General features: G+C 46.3%; 1 protein-coding gene across 4 annotated transcripts in view; it reads right to left on the bottom strand.

Moving 5' to 3' along the window:
- The window catches only part of PAMR1 (peptidase domain containing associated with muscle regeneration 1), a 157,179-nt gene that overhangs the window by 119,485 nt on the left and 21,361 nt on the right, over positions 1–16,333 (bottom strand). For all 4 annotated transcript variants that reach the window (XM_038563030.1, XM_038563032.1, XM_038563029.1 and 1 more), the window contains exons 3-4: positions 5,069–5,303; positions 3,371–3,475 (exon numbers count right to left, since the gene is read on the bottom strand). The gene's annotated coding sequence lies outside the window, so the exon portion shown is untranslated. The remainder of the gene's footprint in view (positions 1–3,370; positions 3,476–5,068; positions 5,304–16,333) is intronic.

Genomic DNA, 16,333 nt, shown 5'->3' with positions numbered 1-16,333 from the left:
ATTAATTCAAAATGAACTCAAAAACTACCAAACTCCTAAAAGAATACAGAGGATTTGAAAATGATTTCTTGAACATGACACCAAACACACAGACAACAAAATAAAAAATAGACAAATCAGACATCATAAAAATTTTTAAATTTTGTGTATCAAAAGACACTATTAACAGAGTAAAAAACGGCAACCAACAGAGGGAAGAAAATACTTGCAAATACAGAAAATATGGACAACTCCTAAAACTCAACAATGAAAACACAACCTGATTCAAAAATGGGCAAGAGACTTGAATTTGAATGGACATTTCTCTGAGGAAGATGTACAGATGGACAACAAGTGTATGAAAAGATGCACAACATCACTCATCGTTAGGGAAAAGAAAAACAAACCACAATGAGGTGTCACCAGTAGGATTATTACAATGAAGAAGAAAAACCCCTAGAAAACAGCAAGTGTTGGTAAGGATGTGGAGTAACTGGAACCCTTGTGCACTGTTGGTGGTGCAGCCACGGTGGAAAATAATACGGCAGTTCCTCAAAAAATTAAAAATACAATTACCATATGATACAGCAATTCCACTCCTGGGTATTTACCCTCAAGAGAACTGAAAGCAGAGCCTCAAAGAGTTGTTCCTACACCCCGATCATAGCAACACTATCCACTGTAGCTGCCCTATGGAAGCAACCCCTTATGTCCAGATGGACATAGCGGCCCAAAGTGATGGATTCATACAATGGAGTATCACTCAGCCTTCAAAAGGAAGGAAATTCTGACATGTGCTGCAACACGGAGGAACTCTGAGGACATTACAGTAAGTGGGATAAGCCAGACACAGAAAGACAAATACTGACATGATGTACTTAAGAGTAGTCGGAATCCTGTAGACAGAAAGTAGACCGGTGGCTGCCAGGGGCGGGGGAGGCTGGGATGGAGAGTTACTATTTAGTGGGCACTGAGTGTCAGTTTTACAAGACGAAAAGAATTCTGGAGATGGGTGGTGGTGATGCTTGCCCAGCATTATGAACGTCTTTAATACTACTGAGCGTACACTTCAAAATGGTTAAGATGGTTACGCTTTATGTGTATTTTACCAGAATACGAAACTGGGTTTGAGAATTCTAGTTTTCTTTAAGTCAAATAAAACACATTCAAGGATACCTCCTTGTTATGTCCAATACGATTTTCTCACTTACATATCACTATCCTTTCATTTTTTCCTTTTTTTATATAAACTTCTTACTTTAGAATAGCTTTAGATTTACGGAGAATTGCAAAGATCATGTAGAGTCTCTTATATCACCACAGTACGGTACACTGGTTACAGTTAATGACCTAATATTGATATATTATTTTTCACGAAAGTCAGATTCAGATTTCCTTAGTTTTCCCTAATATCCTCATTTGTTTGTTTGTTCCAGGACCCTATCCAGGTTAGCATATCACTTTTAATCATATCTCCTTAGGCTCCTCTTGACTTCATGAAAGTTTCTCAGCCTTTCTTTGTTTTTGATGACTATGAAAGTTTTAAGGAAAATTAGTATTCTGTGGATCAAAAGTGAGATTTTTCTAGTGGTTTTATCATGATTACACTGGGGCTATGAGTTTGGAAGAGGAAACCAGAGGTCAAGTGCCTTCCTCAGCACAATGCAGCAAGGGTTCCTTTATCAACTTGACCTATCATTGATGATGTTAACTGAGATTTCCTGGCTGAGGTGGCCTCTGGCAGGTTTCTCCATTGTAAAATTCCTCTCCCCCGCCCCCCTTCCCCTATGTAGTCTTTGGAAGGAAGTCACTATGCACAACACACATTGAAGGAACAAGGAGATAAATATTAGGATCCCCATTTCATGGGGGGAGGGAGAGGGTCAGGGAAGTAGGTGAAAGGTTAGATCACTTTCCCAAGGTTCCAAAGCTAATCATTTGCAAAGCCAGAATTTAAAAAACCAAGGCTTGGCCAACAGGTGTTTCTCATGGTCTTTGGGAAAGTCAACAGAAACTCAGATATAACAGAATTCACTGTAGGATTTCACCATATTCCTTCAAGATACAGAACGCCATTGTCTTAGAGCACAGGCTGCCAGATACCGTTTCATCTCTAAGTCTGCCCTGAATGGTCAGGTGGGCTGCTGAAGCCCCCCAGCCTTGAGGGGGTCCTCTGGGAGACAAAACAACACCGGGTCTAGGAACCGGGATCCTGGTGTCTGAATCCCAGCCAAGCCACTTAAGCTGTGTCACCTTGGGCAAGTGCCTGGCTATCACGAAGTTTGGTTTCTCATCTATAAAACGGTGGCAGTCATGACAAAATGTCAGTCCAGAAACTCATGTAAAGGAGAAGTCTAATTTTCCTTTCTATAACTCGGCTTAATTTCTATCTTGAGCTCCACTGGGGTCTGAACGGCAGATATTAACCTCTACCAATCCAAAGTCTTTGGCCCCGATCGCCCCAGATGCAGCTTCCTTTTCTTCTTGTCTGAGGCTCTGGATACGTGTGGGTGCCTAGAATCACTCTCCTGCTCCCAGGCCACACTGCAGTTAGAAAACTGTAAGGTTCTTGAAGGCACCCCTGCTTGAGACCCATCACACACAGCTTCTCTCTCATTCCCTTCTTTCCGTTTCTCTCTCTCAAAGTCTGGAGAACACTCTTGGGCTTTTTTTTTTTTTTTAAGATTTTATTTATTTATTCATGAGAGACACAGAGAGAGAGAGAGAGACAGAGACACAGGCAGAGGGAGAAGCAGGCTCCTAGAAGGGAGTCCGACGTGGGATTCCATCCCGGGGTCTCCAGGATCAGGCCCTGGACTGAAGGCGGCACTAAACCACTGAACCACCAGGGCTGCTCTTGGGCTTATTTTTTTAAAGACTTGCTAACAGATTTTTAAGGACTATGCCTTATTATTCAGTTACAATTTTCAATATGGTAAATACCGATAGATATAACCCATATAAACAAAAGCTCTTCAGAAATCTCAGTAAATGTTAATGCTATAACAAGGTCTTTAGACCAAAATGTTTGAGGGCCACTGATTTGCCAAGAGGTGTTTTTTTGAACATCTACAGCATGCCAAATAGAGGATGCTTTATACCCACAGCGGGTGTATGAAGAAGAAAAGTCAGAGTCTTTGTCCTTAAGCAGCTCACACGGAGACAGGAGGAAATGTTGAATTACATTAGCTAGTCACTGTAGGTTTATTTCATCTGAACACTGAAAGGAGGGTGACTTAGGGAACACAGAGCAGGTGCAGCCCTTAGCTCAGATGATGTGCCACTGTTCCTCCGAGACCTCCCCTGACTCTCTAAGTGGAATATAAAAGGGGAAGGCAAAATCACACAGGGACACAAGGCAGGAAAAGACCGTCTAGGCTGAGAGCATTACCTGTTCACACAACTCGAGGCCAGAGAGAGCTTGCTGCGCCCCGGAGGGGTTTAACATGGCTCATGTGCGGACCACCCAGAGCTAGCGAACGGGGAGGCTGGCTGCCTAAAATAACAAAAAATAAATACACGTTGCAAAATCCCTCCATGTTTTCCTATTAGCAGATGATAGTAGTTAACTTCTCCTTGTCATGGAGGAAATGGGCACCGGTGACTCAGCAGAGGTGACTCATCAAAAGAGAAGTGGTGCCCCGAAATCTTTGCCAGGCCCTTCAAACTGAATCCACATGGTGCCTCACCTTGCAAAATCAGTATTGCTCCATGGTGAGGAGGTTTTGTACTTTTATATTCAAACAAACACATCTATTATGGCCTACAATATACAATGCTTGTGAACTTCTGTGACAAAGCGTGACACTTGGGGAAACTTTCTGTTTGCAACTGACTGTTTTGGGACCCATGGCACATTTATTACTAGGAATTGGGTGGAGAAGTTTGGCTAGCACAATCTGAGTGCCAGTCAATCATCTGTCCTCTGCAAATGCCCATAAAGCCGCAGAAAGGATGATACCCTTGGAAGGGTCGTTGTAACTTCTCACCCTTCCATGAAATTCTTCCATTAGGTCCTAAAGCCAAGTTTGGAGGGTTTTAAAAATATTTTTTTAAGAATTTTTCTTTCAAATAATCTCTACACCCAATGTGGGGCTCAAACTCACAACCCCAAGATCAAGAATCTCATGCTCCACTGAGTCAGCCAGGCACCACTGAGGCCCTCAGTGCAGTGGCCCACACAAAAAAAACTGAATATCACCAACAATCACACAGAAACAACCTTCCCCAGCTGAGTTTTGAAATGACAGCAGCCCAGATGATCCCTTGATGATAGTCACTGACAGACCAGAGGACCGACAAACTTGCACCAGATTCCTGACCTAGAATCTGGTGCAACTAAGAAGATAAAAAGTGTCGGCTTTAAGTCAATATATTTTGGGGTCACTTGTTATGTGGCAGTAGATAACTGATACATTTTCTCTTGCTATATTATGAATCGGTAAAACTTAATAAAAGAAGAAAAAGTTCTGTGTCTTGCCAGGCTGAGAACGTTCCAGAGAATGCAGAGGTGGGGACTAGGAAATCCATTCGTCAGAAAAAATGTTCCCATCCGTTTTCCTCCCAGGCACACTACGAGATTTCATTTTTGACAAGTGTTGTCCAATTACCTCCTACTTCTGTAATTACACAGGCTGACAAAGCTGCATGTTTAAGAACCTCCAATCCCAGAGCTACTACTATCCACCTAAGCTCTCTATCTCCTCTCTTTTGCCTTCAAATTTTTTTTTAATTTTATTGATATATTCATGAGAGACACACAGAGAGAAACAGAGATGTAGGCAGAGAGAGAAGCAGGCTCTCTGCGGGGAGCCCCATGTGGGACTGGATCCCAGGAGCCCGGGATCACGCCCTGAGCCAAAGGCAGACGCTCAACCGCTCAACCGCTGAGCCACCCAGGGGCCCCCGCCTTCAAAAGTTCAATAAACACGCTACCACCTGTCAAAGCTGACATCCTTCCCCATGGCAAGAAAGGCTGTGCACTCAAGGGAGATTCCTATTCAACTTCCTATCCTTCCTGTGATATTTACTTTTCCTGTCAGTGCTCACGTCTAGAGTGTGGACTAATAAATAAGCGTTTGCCTTATACCTCTGCTTTTCCGTTGGGGCTTCCAAATTGAGGCTGGATCTGGGCAAGCTGGAGCGTGGCTTTGTGACAGCAGACGTTGCATTCAAAATTTGATGGTACTGGGGGTCAGCCTGTCAGCCTTCCGTCCAACTGACACAGGCCCCAGGACTGTCCTTAAAGGCTGCTATAGCCCAAGTCCTTTGAGAATCAAGACTTCCGTGAGATTAAATATCTGAGGATTGGGTAGGGGAATCATCTGGAAGAGAAAACAGGGAAGAAGTCAGAAAAGTCTGGGAGAGCCGCCGGACTGTGATGTGAGGAGTCTGGTCCTGAGTGAAGGGGAGAGGGAGGGAAGGGTGGGTGGAAGTGTCCGAGACCACCTTGCAGTCCAAGGGGGATTCTCCAAAGCTGTCAGGGAGTCTTTCAAGCTGAAGTCAGCTGTCAGAGGAGTGCTGGTGTCCCAGGACCAGCTGTGACTTAGTATCCCCGCCACGCAGGCCGCAGGCTGGGAGCAGGATGTGTGGCGTCCACACATTCACATCAGTGGATTTCAGGAGCCAGAGCCCCTGGTCACTTTCACCCCGGGTGGCCAGAGGTCTGCAAGGAGCACTTTCATGGCCCCCCAACGAAAATTCTGGGAGCCCTGGGGCAGGGGCATTATTCTGGAATACCCTAACAGGAGCCGTCAAGGCCTTTCTTCGTCTCTAGTGACAAAATCTGATCTTCCTGCTCTCACCAGGGTGGCTGAATGGTGGCACGTTTCATGACTCAGGTGGCTCATCTTCTGCTTCCTACTCCTTCATTCATTCATTTCTTCCTTTATTCCTTCAGCGATACTTTTGAGAGTGTGTTCGGGCCACGAGAGACTCAATGCTAAACAAGTCATCTGTGGAAATATCTTGTTTAAGGGACGACAAAACTGTGAACCAAAAAAAATGAAGATGAACATTTCTAACTATAATCATGCTCCAGGGAAGACAAAACAAGATGATGCGAGAAAGAATGACTTTCGGGGGAAGGGGGAGGAAAACCTATAATGTTCCACCGTGCTTTTCGCTACTTTCTTTGCTTGTCCCTGGGACTCTACTTTGGAACATTGAGGTGGGGCATCGAAACTGCCTCCAGTTCGTTCTCCTCCCCAGTATAAACACTGGCTTGGACGATTCACTCCAACTTCCATCTTCTCCTAACAATGTTATTGCTGGCAAGTCATCTTCCTGAAATACTGTGAGCTTCCTTCCCCATGCATCCCTCTATCCACAGGGGATAGGGCTGGTCCTGCAGTGATGAATACACATTTCTTCTGGATTAGTAACTCCTCTTAATTTGTTTTGGACTGTCCCTATTTTTCCCCCTTCACAAAATAAAATCCCAAACAAACAGGAGTCACACAAGCCGTGTGAGAGGAAAGCCCACCAGGCCACGCTCAGTTCTGAGAAGACCAGGCCCTCCCCCTAATTAATCGCAATGGTTGAGGATCAGCCACACAACTAGCTGAGGAGGAAGCATGTGGGGGCAAGAGTCCTGGGCTGGATGTCAGAAGACCTGCATTTTGCCCCAGATTTACCACTAATGCAATCGCAATAAACCCCTTCCTCTATGGTTCCTGGCACATATATACATAATACACGTTGCTGAATGAAGAAAAAAACAGGATCTCCAACTCTCACTTTCTGTATCAAACTGAGCGTAGATTAAGGGGTGGTAACACAGAGGCCCCAAAATACAGTGGCTCAAGCAACAAAGGGGTTCATGTCTCTTTGATACAACAGAATAGCAGTAAGAAGGGGTGACTGGCGCCTGTACTCTATGAGGTGGGAATCTGGAACATATGTGTTTTAATATGGGGTCCATGGCTCCCATAGAACCCAGGAGAGTCTTAAAAATTTTTATGAGGATTTTTTTAATTGGGGGGGGGGTTTCCTTTTGATCATGGTCTTAAAATTGAATGTTCCCATCTCATGCATCATTCTAATGACCCCATAGAATCCAATCATACCATGGGAATCTCAATGGACTTGTTTGTTCCAGAGGTACAGAGACTTAGCACAGAAATGCTGGGTTTGCCCCAAATTAAGGCCAAATAAATTAATAGGATACTTCACAAAGGGAGTTTCCAGAGCAGTCCAAATAGAAATGATGGAAAAACGGATCATCACATGGCACCCAGTAGGATACATATGCCAAAAGAACTAATGAGGCAGCAGTCAATATCATGTCCTCACTTGAGAGGTAATTTGGTTTCAGCAAAACATCATCCTTCCCATGAAATTAATTAATTAATAGAATCACATTGGCTTTTTTGAATTTTTTGAATTGAGTTTTGTTTGAATTTAACTTGCATTGAATTGAATTACAGCTGACCCCTTAACAATGTGGGTTTGAACCGTGTGGATCCACGTATTCGTGGGTTTTATACATATTTATAAATACGGTACAATACTAGAAATTGAATACTCTTTCTTCTGATTTTCTTAATAACTTTCTTTTCTCTAGCTAACTTTATTGTAAGATTACGGTATATGATGCATATAATGCATAACATAAAATACATATTAATCAACGATGTTATCAGTAAGGCTTCTCATCAATAGTGGACGATTTATTAGTACTTAAGTTTTGGGGGAGTCGAAAGTTCTACATGGATTTTCAACTGCACGGGAGGTCAGTACCCCTAACTCCGGCATTGTTCAAGGGTCAACTGTATACTGAACTGAATTTAACTTGCTTGAATTTAACGTGGCTTTGGTTTTATACAGACATCAGAGCTAGAGTGACAAGTTTCAAAGTAGCACTATCATCAAACAATTGTAGTGTGTACTTGGAGGGAAATGGAAGTTGTTTCCTTCTTTCAAAGGAGCCCGTACATTATAAAAGTTTTTTTATATTTTTTATTTTTTTAATTTTTGTTATAAAAGTTTAAAGAGCAGAGGGGCCCCTGAGTGGCTCAGTGAGCTCGAGCGTCCAACTCTGGATTTCGACTCAAGTCTTGATCTCAGGGTCAGGAGCTCGAGGCCCCCTCAGGCTCCCTGTTCAGCGGGGAGCCTGCTTCTCTCCCTCCCTCTCCCTTTGCCCCTCCCCGGCTCATGCGCATTGCTCTCTCTCTCTCTCTCAAATAAATAAATCTTTAAAAAAAATCCAAAAATAAAGAGCAGAGTTATCATGAATAGTTCTAAAGGATTATGATAAGTGATCCTTCCCTAGAGTGATTCTCTCCCCTGGACTATGATTCTAGCAGATACTGAAGCATTTCCACCCTGGTGACATTTACTTTAGATCTTGTCCCAGCTCACCGCCCAACCTCGATGGCTGCTCTGTTGTCGCCACCTTCAGAAGAACAAACATAGGATTTTCTAGTGTTTGCAGCATTTCTTAAACCAAAGAAATTTTGCCCGGGAGGGCGGGGAGGTTACCCTCTGGCTGCTGCTGAGTTCCTGCTGGGGTAGTTGATTCTGCTCCTTGAAAGGACAAGGAAGTGAGAAGTTCCTTTCTCTGCCTCCTGTCTCGCTGTGACTGCAGCTTTGAGGGTAACTGTATGACAAGGGCAATAAACATTCCACCCCCCGAGGCAATGGGGTGGAACATGACATATAGAGAGGCTGGGTAGTGGCGCACATCAGTCTACCTGGTGCTTGGAGATCCTTTGGGATGAGAGGTGCTCTATAACCGTAAGTTATGGAGACGCTTAATCAACTATTCTCCCACCGACTTGTGTTCTGTCCGTGATTTACTGGCACCTCTGTTTACCTACAGGATAATGGTCCTGGTGGAAGAGAGTATGAGGAAATAAATGACTGGGTGGGTGATTAATTGTCCTGGCGCAGCACAGAGTCCAGTACCAAGATCATTATTTCTATTGTATGACAAGAAAGAAAGAAGGAACAGTGAAGCAGTGTGCATAAATAACAGGAGAAAGATTTCCTCGCTGCTCAGGAAAGTTCTGCTATCCCATTCTTTTCCGACTACCTGAAGGGGCCTATTCCACAGTCTGAATTCTCATCTCATTCCTAAGCACTTCAGAAGTGCTAACTCCTTTAGCAGGGAGCTAGGGAAGTTTGGGCTGATGGTTCCTATCCCATTCACTGCCAAGGACAAAGGCGTGGGGGGGATGCAACTTGGCCCTTTCTGGAGTTTGACAATACAGACTGTCGCTTAGGAGGAGGCTCTGCACTCTGACAATAAGAGGCGGTAGGGAAGATGAGAAATTTGGATTGAATGAACACTAGGAGCAAAGACCGAGTGATACACAGGAAGGCAGAGGGCACAGCAGGGCATCAGCTTTGAGCATCTTAATTAATGAAAATGAGCACCCAACCCCAACGTTTGAAACCCCCACTATATATTAGAAACACTTCACTTAGGAGCCTTAAGAAAATCCCAGCGCCAGGTCTCATCCTTGACCCAGGAGAGCAGAAACTCGGGGAGGGAAGCCGGGCACGGAACCTCTGTAAACCACTGATCTAATGGAAATGGGATTCCTCAGCCCCAGAGGTAAGCGTTTGGGAGCCCTGGGCACTGATTTCACTGGGGAGTCCCTCGTTAGCCTAAGGAGAAGAGCGATGCCCGGGCTGCTGGGGACTGTACTAGCTCCAACGTCGCTGCTTCCAAATGGGGCAAATAAATCACGGACGAAGGACAGCACCTCATTTTAACCAGCCGGGGTTTTAATAGCCCATCAGCCCCGGTTTAAATGCTTTTTGATAGCACTGCACATTTGACCTTAAGCAAAGCACTTGGATTCAACCTTGACATTTACCGTAATTAAACAAAGAAGATTTTTCTCATTAAATATTATTTTTGTTTCTTGGACCATAAACTGAAAGGCGAATGAGATTGTTTCAGTCAATGCCGTGGCCTGACCCTCCGCCCCACAGCTGTTAGCAGCTACAAGCCCCCCATGCGCCCTCAGCTGAAGGCCCCAGGCAGTGGGCATGTCCCGTGGGCTCTCCTTGCCACTGCCAGCTGCTGGCCAATGTCACAGGGGCCAGTGTCCTCCAAAGAGAGGATGGGTAGGGCGGCAGGGAGAGACAGACTCCGCCCCCACCCCTCCCAAATCTCATAGATGGGATCTTTAACTCCCCGGAACCCTCACCCAACTGAGACAGGAAAGTGGGTCATTCTGGGCAATATGGGCTGGGTTCATGGGGAAACCCTCGGCTCCCTCCTCGTCCACAGCAGGGAGGCCCTGGCCCTCATTTTGTAAAGTATTATCTCATTTCCCTGCCATGACTCACGGGACCAGCAGTGGGTAGCACAAGTTGCGACCATCCCAGGTTGGGTTCCTCAAAGTCCCTGCAGGAATTGGAATCAAGAAAAAGGGGGTATGATTTTGTTTGGATCCCCGGACTTGAATGATAGACGTGCTCCAGTTGCCACATGAGTCAAGAAGTGGAGGAAGCAAGGCTCCAGGGAATGAGAATGGAACAGAGGAAGGGTGCACAACGGACCTGACAGGAAGCAGGGGGCTGCTTCTGAGCTGAAAGAGCCGGAGAGTCTTTCACTGACATGTTCGTTTGTTCGTGTTTGTGGGTTTCTTCCCCTGCTCTTGTAAGGGTTTCACAGTAGAAGGAGAGCAATGACTACATCAAGGGCATTGTTCCTGGTTGTGCACACCTGAGCTGCAGTGCGCAGTCTGGCCCCACTACTGCTACTACAGAGCACTGGGAGGAGAGAGGTCTTTCTTGCCTCCACGTCTTGGAAGGAGGAGTATCCACCTCCCCACTCTCCTTCCTCCCCCAGCTCCACATTGGGAGAAAGTGAGGAACCGTCCCAAGAACACCAGTCACTTTAGCATGTGATTCCCTGTCCCTAAGGAGCCATCGTTATGACAAGACGGCAGCCAAAAACTTGAGGGCTGATATTCAGAAAGATGGTTTGAGTCTCTCCCTCTATCAGCTACGGCAGGTCACAGAAAGATCTGAGAGAGGCACCCAGAATCCAGTTTGTGCGTGAAGGAGCTGAGCCAGGGCGTGGTCTTTCCCAGCCATCGAGAGACCGGCGGAAGGCCTCAACCTGGAGAGCGTGCCCTTGCTCCACTTTCTGTCCGTTCCCTTACCTGTCACACTAGAACATTCCAAGAGCTGTTCGAGCTGAGGATTTCGGAAGACAAACCAGCCTTGCCAAGACGAGGAGAGGAAAGATTGGAGAGTTGCCCAGTGGGAACTCACACGGTGTCTCTGTGATGGGTGCAGCCTGGAGAGCTGACTGTCCCAGTGTGGCTCAGCTCTGCTCAATCTGTGGTCGGCTGGTCCTGCACCAACCTCTCATCCCCTCAGCCCTGCCAGACCAGTCCATGGCTTTTCAGACCAGACCCATTAGTTCCTTGAGAATTCTCTCCGAGTGATGTGTCAGTTCTAATACTGTCTCTGGCTCTGGACTCGCTTCCTGCAAATGCAATCCTTAACACCCGGTTGCGGTTTCAACCACATCTCTACCACCCTAGCTCTTTCTGTTCTTACTAGCTACTGCACAGATCCATGCCACGGCTTGAATCACAACTCTCACCATCAGTTCTGCAAATCTGGCTTTCATACAGCTATCACTACTGCACACCTGCAATGTGCTAGGCACAGCAGTAGACATTCCAAATGCATTTCATTTCATTTCACCCTTACAAGGTTGCAAAGTGAGTAATTTGCAAATCCATGATTTAATCCCACCATGGTGCACTGCTTCCTTATATCTGCCCTAACCACAAAGCTGCCTGTGGCCTCACGCCAATGCCTTTCATCCCACTTCCTCCTCCTCCTCCTCCTGCTGCTGCTGCTGCTGCTGCTAGAGAATGAGAGCCTCTCTATCACTCTGACTTGTCACCATCATTGTTGTGTGAAGAGAAAGACGTCTGGATTAAGCGCCAACTGGATAAATCTCACCTACCCCTAGAGACCCTTCATTTGCTGTGTCCTGTTATCAACTGCATCAACAACAATCACGTAAGTGTGTCTGTTCAATATACACTCCTTTGGGTTGTCTATGAAAAAAGATGAACTAGGTGTTTGAGCGTTTACATGCCAGTGCACATTACCCTCCACTGCCGTCCCAGGAGACCTGTCCGACTATCAGCTATCCTGCAAAACTGACTTAAGCAGACTGGAAATGCAAAACCAGCAAATGCTTTCCAGAATTCTGTCAGTCTTGCTTTAACATTCGAATTGTTGGGACATTTTACAGTTGGTCCACACGGATGATGAAAGCCTTTTGTCTCGTGCATCCCACTTCCTTGTTTCTATTGGTAGTTTGAACCTTCTCTTTTAGAACACGACCCTGGTTTTGTCCTTCCTAAACATTCCCCTGCTTGTCACTGGTTAGGTCTCTAGCCCCTTCGGGTAGTCACCGCTAAGTGCTTGAGGCATTAATTAATCATGCCTTTCTCCCCTCCAGATTCTGAAGAAATTGAGAAACACACGGAGGCATCAGAAAGAGGTCCTAGTAACAGGTGGATGACTGGCTTCCCGGACTGGTGTGTGGGGACTGACCCTGAGGCCCGAGTGAATTTTGCACTCCTTCCTCTCTGAATTATGCTGAGACATCGCTTCAACAGTCACAGCAGCTGGACAACAGCAGGCCTCTCCCCTCCAGGGCAGAGCTGGCCCCAGAAGAGGCAAGAACAGAAGGATGTATGCCGGCCCCAGGCCATCAAGCCAGAGAAAGGCAGCACAGAGAGTGCGGAAGTTTGAGCTGCAAGTTCCTCCCATCCCTGCACGCGTGTGCCCTTGCAATACGGGGTCACCCCTGCTCCCATCAAGAAATAGATTTCATCCCTCAACTCTCTTTTGAATCTAGGCCGCCTTGGCGACTCGCTTTGGCCAACGGAAAGTAGTGGAATGACATTATGCAATTTCTGAGCTGAGACCAAAAGAGCCCTCTGCATGCTCCCTCTTCAAGCCCAGATGCCAAGTGAGGAAGCCTCAGCTGGCTTTCACCAAGGATGAAAACCAGCGTGCCCCAGCTGCAACCTCTGGCAACTCTGAACCTGTGAATGACATCATCCGGGAGCGGCGAACCCCCATCAACATGCCAACTGACCACCGGCACATGGGCGAACCCAATTATTATACCACAGAGAACCAAGAATAACAATTTTGACTGGGTTCTGCCCAAATTGCCGGCCCACCAAATCTTGAGCAAATAAACTCAGGCACTAACTGAGAGCACGCTCAGTAATTGCTAATGCAACCTCACCGATCAGCTAAGTCTCTCTGGTATAGGAGTAGTGTGGCTCTAAGATGGTTTTCTATGAAAATGTGACGGGTGGGAGAATTTTCCTACCGCAAGCTATGAACCCTGCTCCTACCATGTATGCTGAAGTCCTCCGTAAACACAAGGAGGGTATTCTTTAAACTCTGACCCTTACTCCAGAGCTAATGAAAAGTGGTGTATTTGTTTCCTATTGCTGCCGTAACAAATTAACACATACTTGGTGGCTTAGGATGGCACAGATGTTATTAGCCTACTTTTCTAGAGGTCAGAAGTCTGAAACGGGTTAAAATCAAGGTATCAGCAGGGCTGCATTCCATCTGGATACCAGAGGGAAGATTCTTTTCCTTGTGTTTTCCAGCTGTTAGAGGCTGCCCACATCTCTTGGCTTATGACCTCCTTGTGTCTTCAAAGCCAACTGGTTGAATTGTTCCCAGTCATTAATTCTTCAACCTCCCTCTACCACACCTACTGCCCCTTTTGATTACCTTGGGCCCACCAGGATAATCCAGGAGACTCTCCCTATTTTAAAATCACCTGTGGAGCATGCCTGACTCCCCTTTGCCGAGTAACAAACATATTCACTGGTTCCAGGGACTTGGACTTGGACATCTGGACATCCTTATGGTGTGATGGGGGGTGTGTGTGTGGCACTATTCCATCCAACACAAACAACAATCACAGAGCAGTATCATGCTCCTCAGTGAGGACTAACCCTCAGTTCTCTGCTTGTACCTCTCCTAACGGTTTCAAAGCACCCTAAAAGTAGGGTACCAAGAAGCCCTATTTTTTTTTTAATTTTTTTTATTATTTATTCATGATAGTCATAAAGAGAGGAGAGAGAGGCAGAGACACAGGCAGAGGGAGAAGCAGGCTCCATGCCAGGAGCCCGACGTGGGACTCGATCCCGGGACTCCGGGATCGTGCCCTGGGCCAAAGGCAGGCGCTAAACCGCTGAGCCACCCAGGGATCCCCAAGAAGCCCTATTTTTATGGCATCTTGGAGTTGATCATGTAGGACAGAAACGGAACCTTGTTGAAAACAAAATATATTTTATCTCTTGCTTCACTCTAATAGTCCTGCGAAGGCCAAGTTGACAAATGGCCCAGCTTCCCTCTCAATCATGTTGCCAATAACAACATTGAAATGGTGCTTGGGGCCTTCAGGCTGGACCCCGTCAACAAGACAGGCCTCACTGAGTAAGAGGCAATCTGTCTCGGTCTGTCAGATGCTACAAGATTTCTGATGGCAATGATGGGGAGAGTGGTGGGAGAGAAGTAGCACAGCAAGCTTCCCTGCCAGAAGCCAGAGAAGGAGACGGATGCATTAAAGAGTGCAGAACTCTTCTGCTTGCTTGGCCATTTCCTTCTTGTAACGGAATGCTAAAAAGATGGTTATAAAGAGGACATCTGTACAGGGAGGTGTGTGGACTCATTTCATCCACTGAATTGGTGCAAGATGCTATAGGTCATCTCTACAAATGTGATGGGCATTCATTCACCCAGACCCCATAGATAAAGAACATGAGAGCGGAAGTACCATGTAGTACCTTTAGAGGAATGTGTGCAAAGGGAGAAAATGGGCCAATCATGGTAGCATGGCTCTATTGAGTGTGCGTGTGTGTACGTGTGTGTTTGGGGAGGACAGTTGAGCACAAAAAGACCAGCAGCAGGGACGTCTGGGTGGCTCAGTGGTTTAGCGCCTGCCTTCGGCCCAGGGCGTGATCCTGGAGTCCTGAGATCAAGTCCCACATCCAGCTCCCTGCATGGAGCTTGCTTCTCCCTCTGCCTGTGTCTCTGCCTCTCAATCTGTGTCTCTCCTGAATAAATAATAACAATCTTTAAAAAAAAAAAAAAAAGACCAGCAGCAGACCTGAGAATAAGTCTCTCACCATGTCAATCAGGATAATTTGAAAACAGACTATGGAAGAGAACTCAATGCCAAGGCCGGGTGCCAGAGGGAGTCAGAGAAGAAACTGTGAGACAGCTATACCCCACCCTTGCCAGACTCGAGTGAAGACCTTGGGCAAGCTATTTAACTTGGTGTTTTTCATCTATAAAGTGAGAGTGACAATAAGTACTTGCTTCACAGTATCCTGTAGGAGACTGTTACCCTGCATGCCCCCCAGTGAATCCCCTCTCTCAGTGCCCATGCCCTGGCCTATCTCTATCCCCCACTGATGCTAGACTTTGTCACGTGATTTGCTTTGACTGATGGGACTTCATCCAATGGGACACCTACAGAGGCTGACGAGTGTTTGCACACTAGGGTGTGCCCTCTTGGAAGACTACCATCACCATCTAAGAAACCTAGGATATCATGCCGGGAAGGCCACACGGAGGAGAACCGAGATACCCCACCGGCAGCCCTGGCTAATCACCAGATGTGTCGTGACCGCCAGAGAGTCACCCTCCGGGGTCACTTTACCCTAGTTGAGCCACATGGGCAGATGACAGCAGTCCTTGAGTGGCCCCAAGCAAAACCAAAGAACAACTGCCCCGCTCAAGTTGCAGAATGCCCATCACATTTGTAGATGATCCTTTGTCTATTGTACTTTCAGTGAATGAGATAAGCCCATGTGCCTACCTGGCACACATGTCCTCTTTTTAATCATTCCCTTAGCATCCAATTATAAACAGCAAATGGCCAAGCAGGCAGAAAAGTTCTGTGGAGGGATCTTTAATCCATCCACCTTCTCTGGCCTCTGGCAAGGTAGCCTGCTGCATTACTGCGTTTACTGCAGAATAAACAGTTGCTGTTTTAAACTACTAAATTTTGGGATGGTTTGCTGTGTAGCGGTAGTTAGCCAATCCAGGCTCTTGTCGGGATTAAATCAGATAACGCAAAGCACTCGGCACAGCTCCCAGCACAGAAAGTGTTCCGTGCGTGGGGACGATCACCTTGCATCAAGTCCAGGTCTATTCAACCCTTTTACCTGTTACCGCCCTCACTGCACCCACCTTACTCCTTTCTCTATACCCACGCCAACAAATAATACCAGGTCATGAAAAATCATAGGTTTGAATCTTTTTTTTTTTTTTTTTTTAGTGTTTTATATAAAATTATTTTCATGTGGGACACCTGGGTGGC

The sequence above is a fragment of the Canis lupus genome, chromosome 18, assembly GCF_011100685.1.
Source record: "Canis lupus familiaris isolate Mischka breed German Shepherd chromosome 18, alternate assembly UU_Cfam_GSD_1.0, whole genome shotgun sequence".
NCBI lineage: Eukaryota > Metazoa > Chordata > Mammalia > Carnivora > Canidae > Canis > Canis lupus.
The sequence above is the reverse complement of the archived record's forward strand: the minus strand, read 5'-3'. Positions and strand labels throughout refer to the sequence as shown.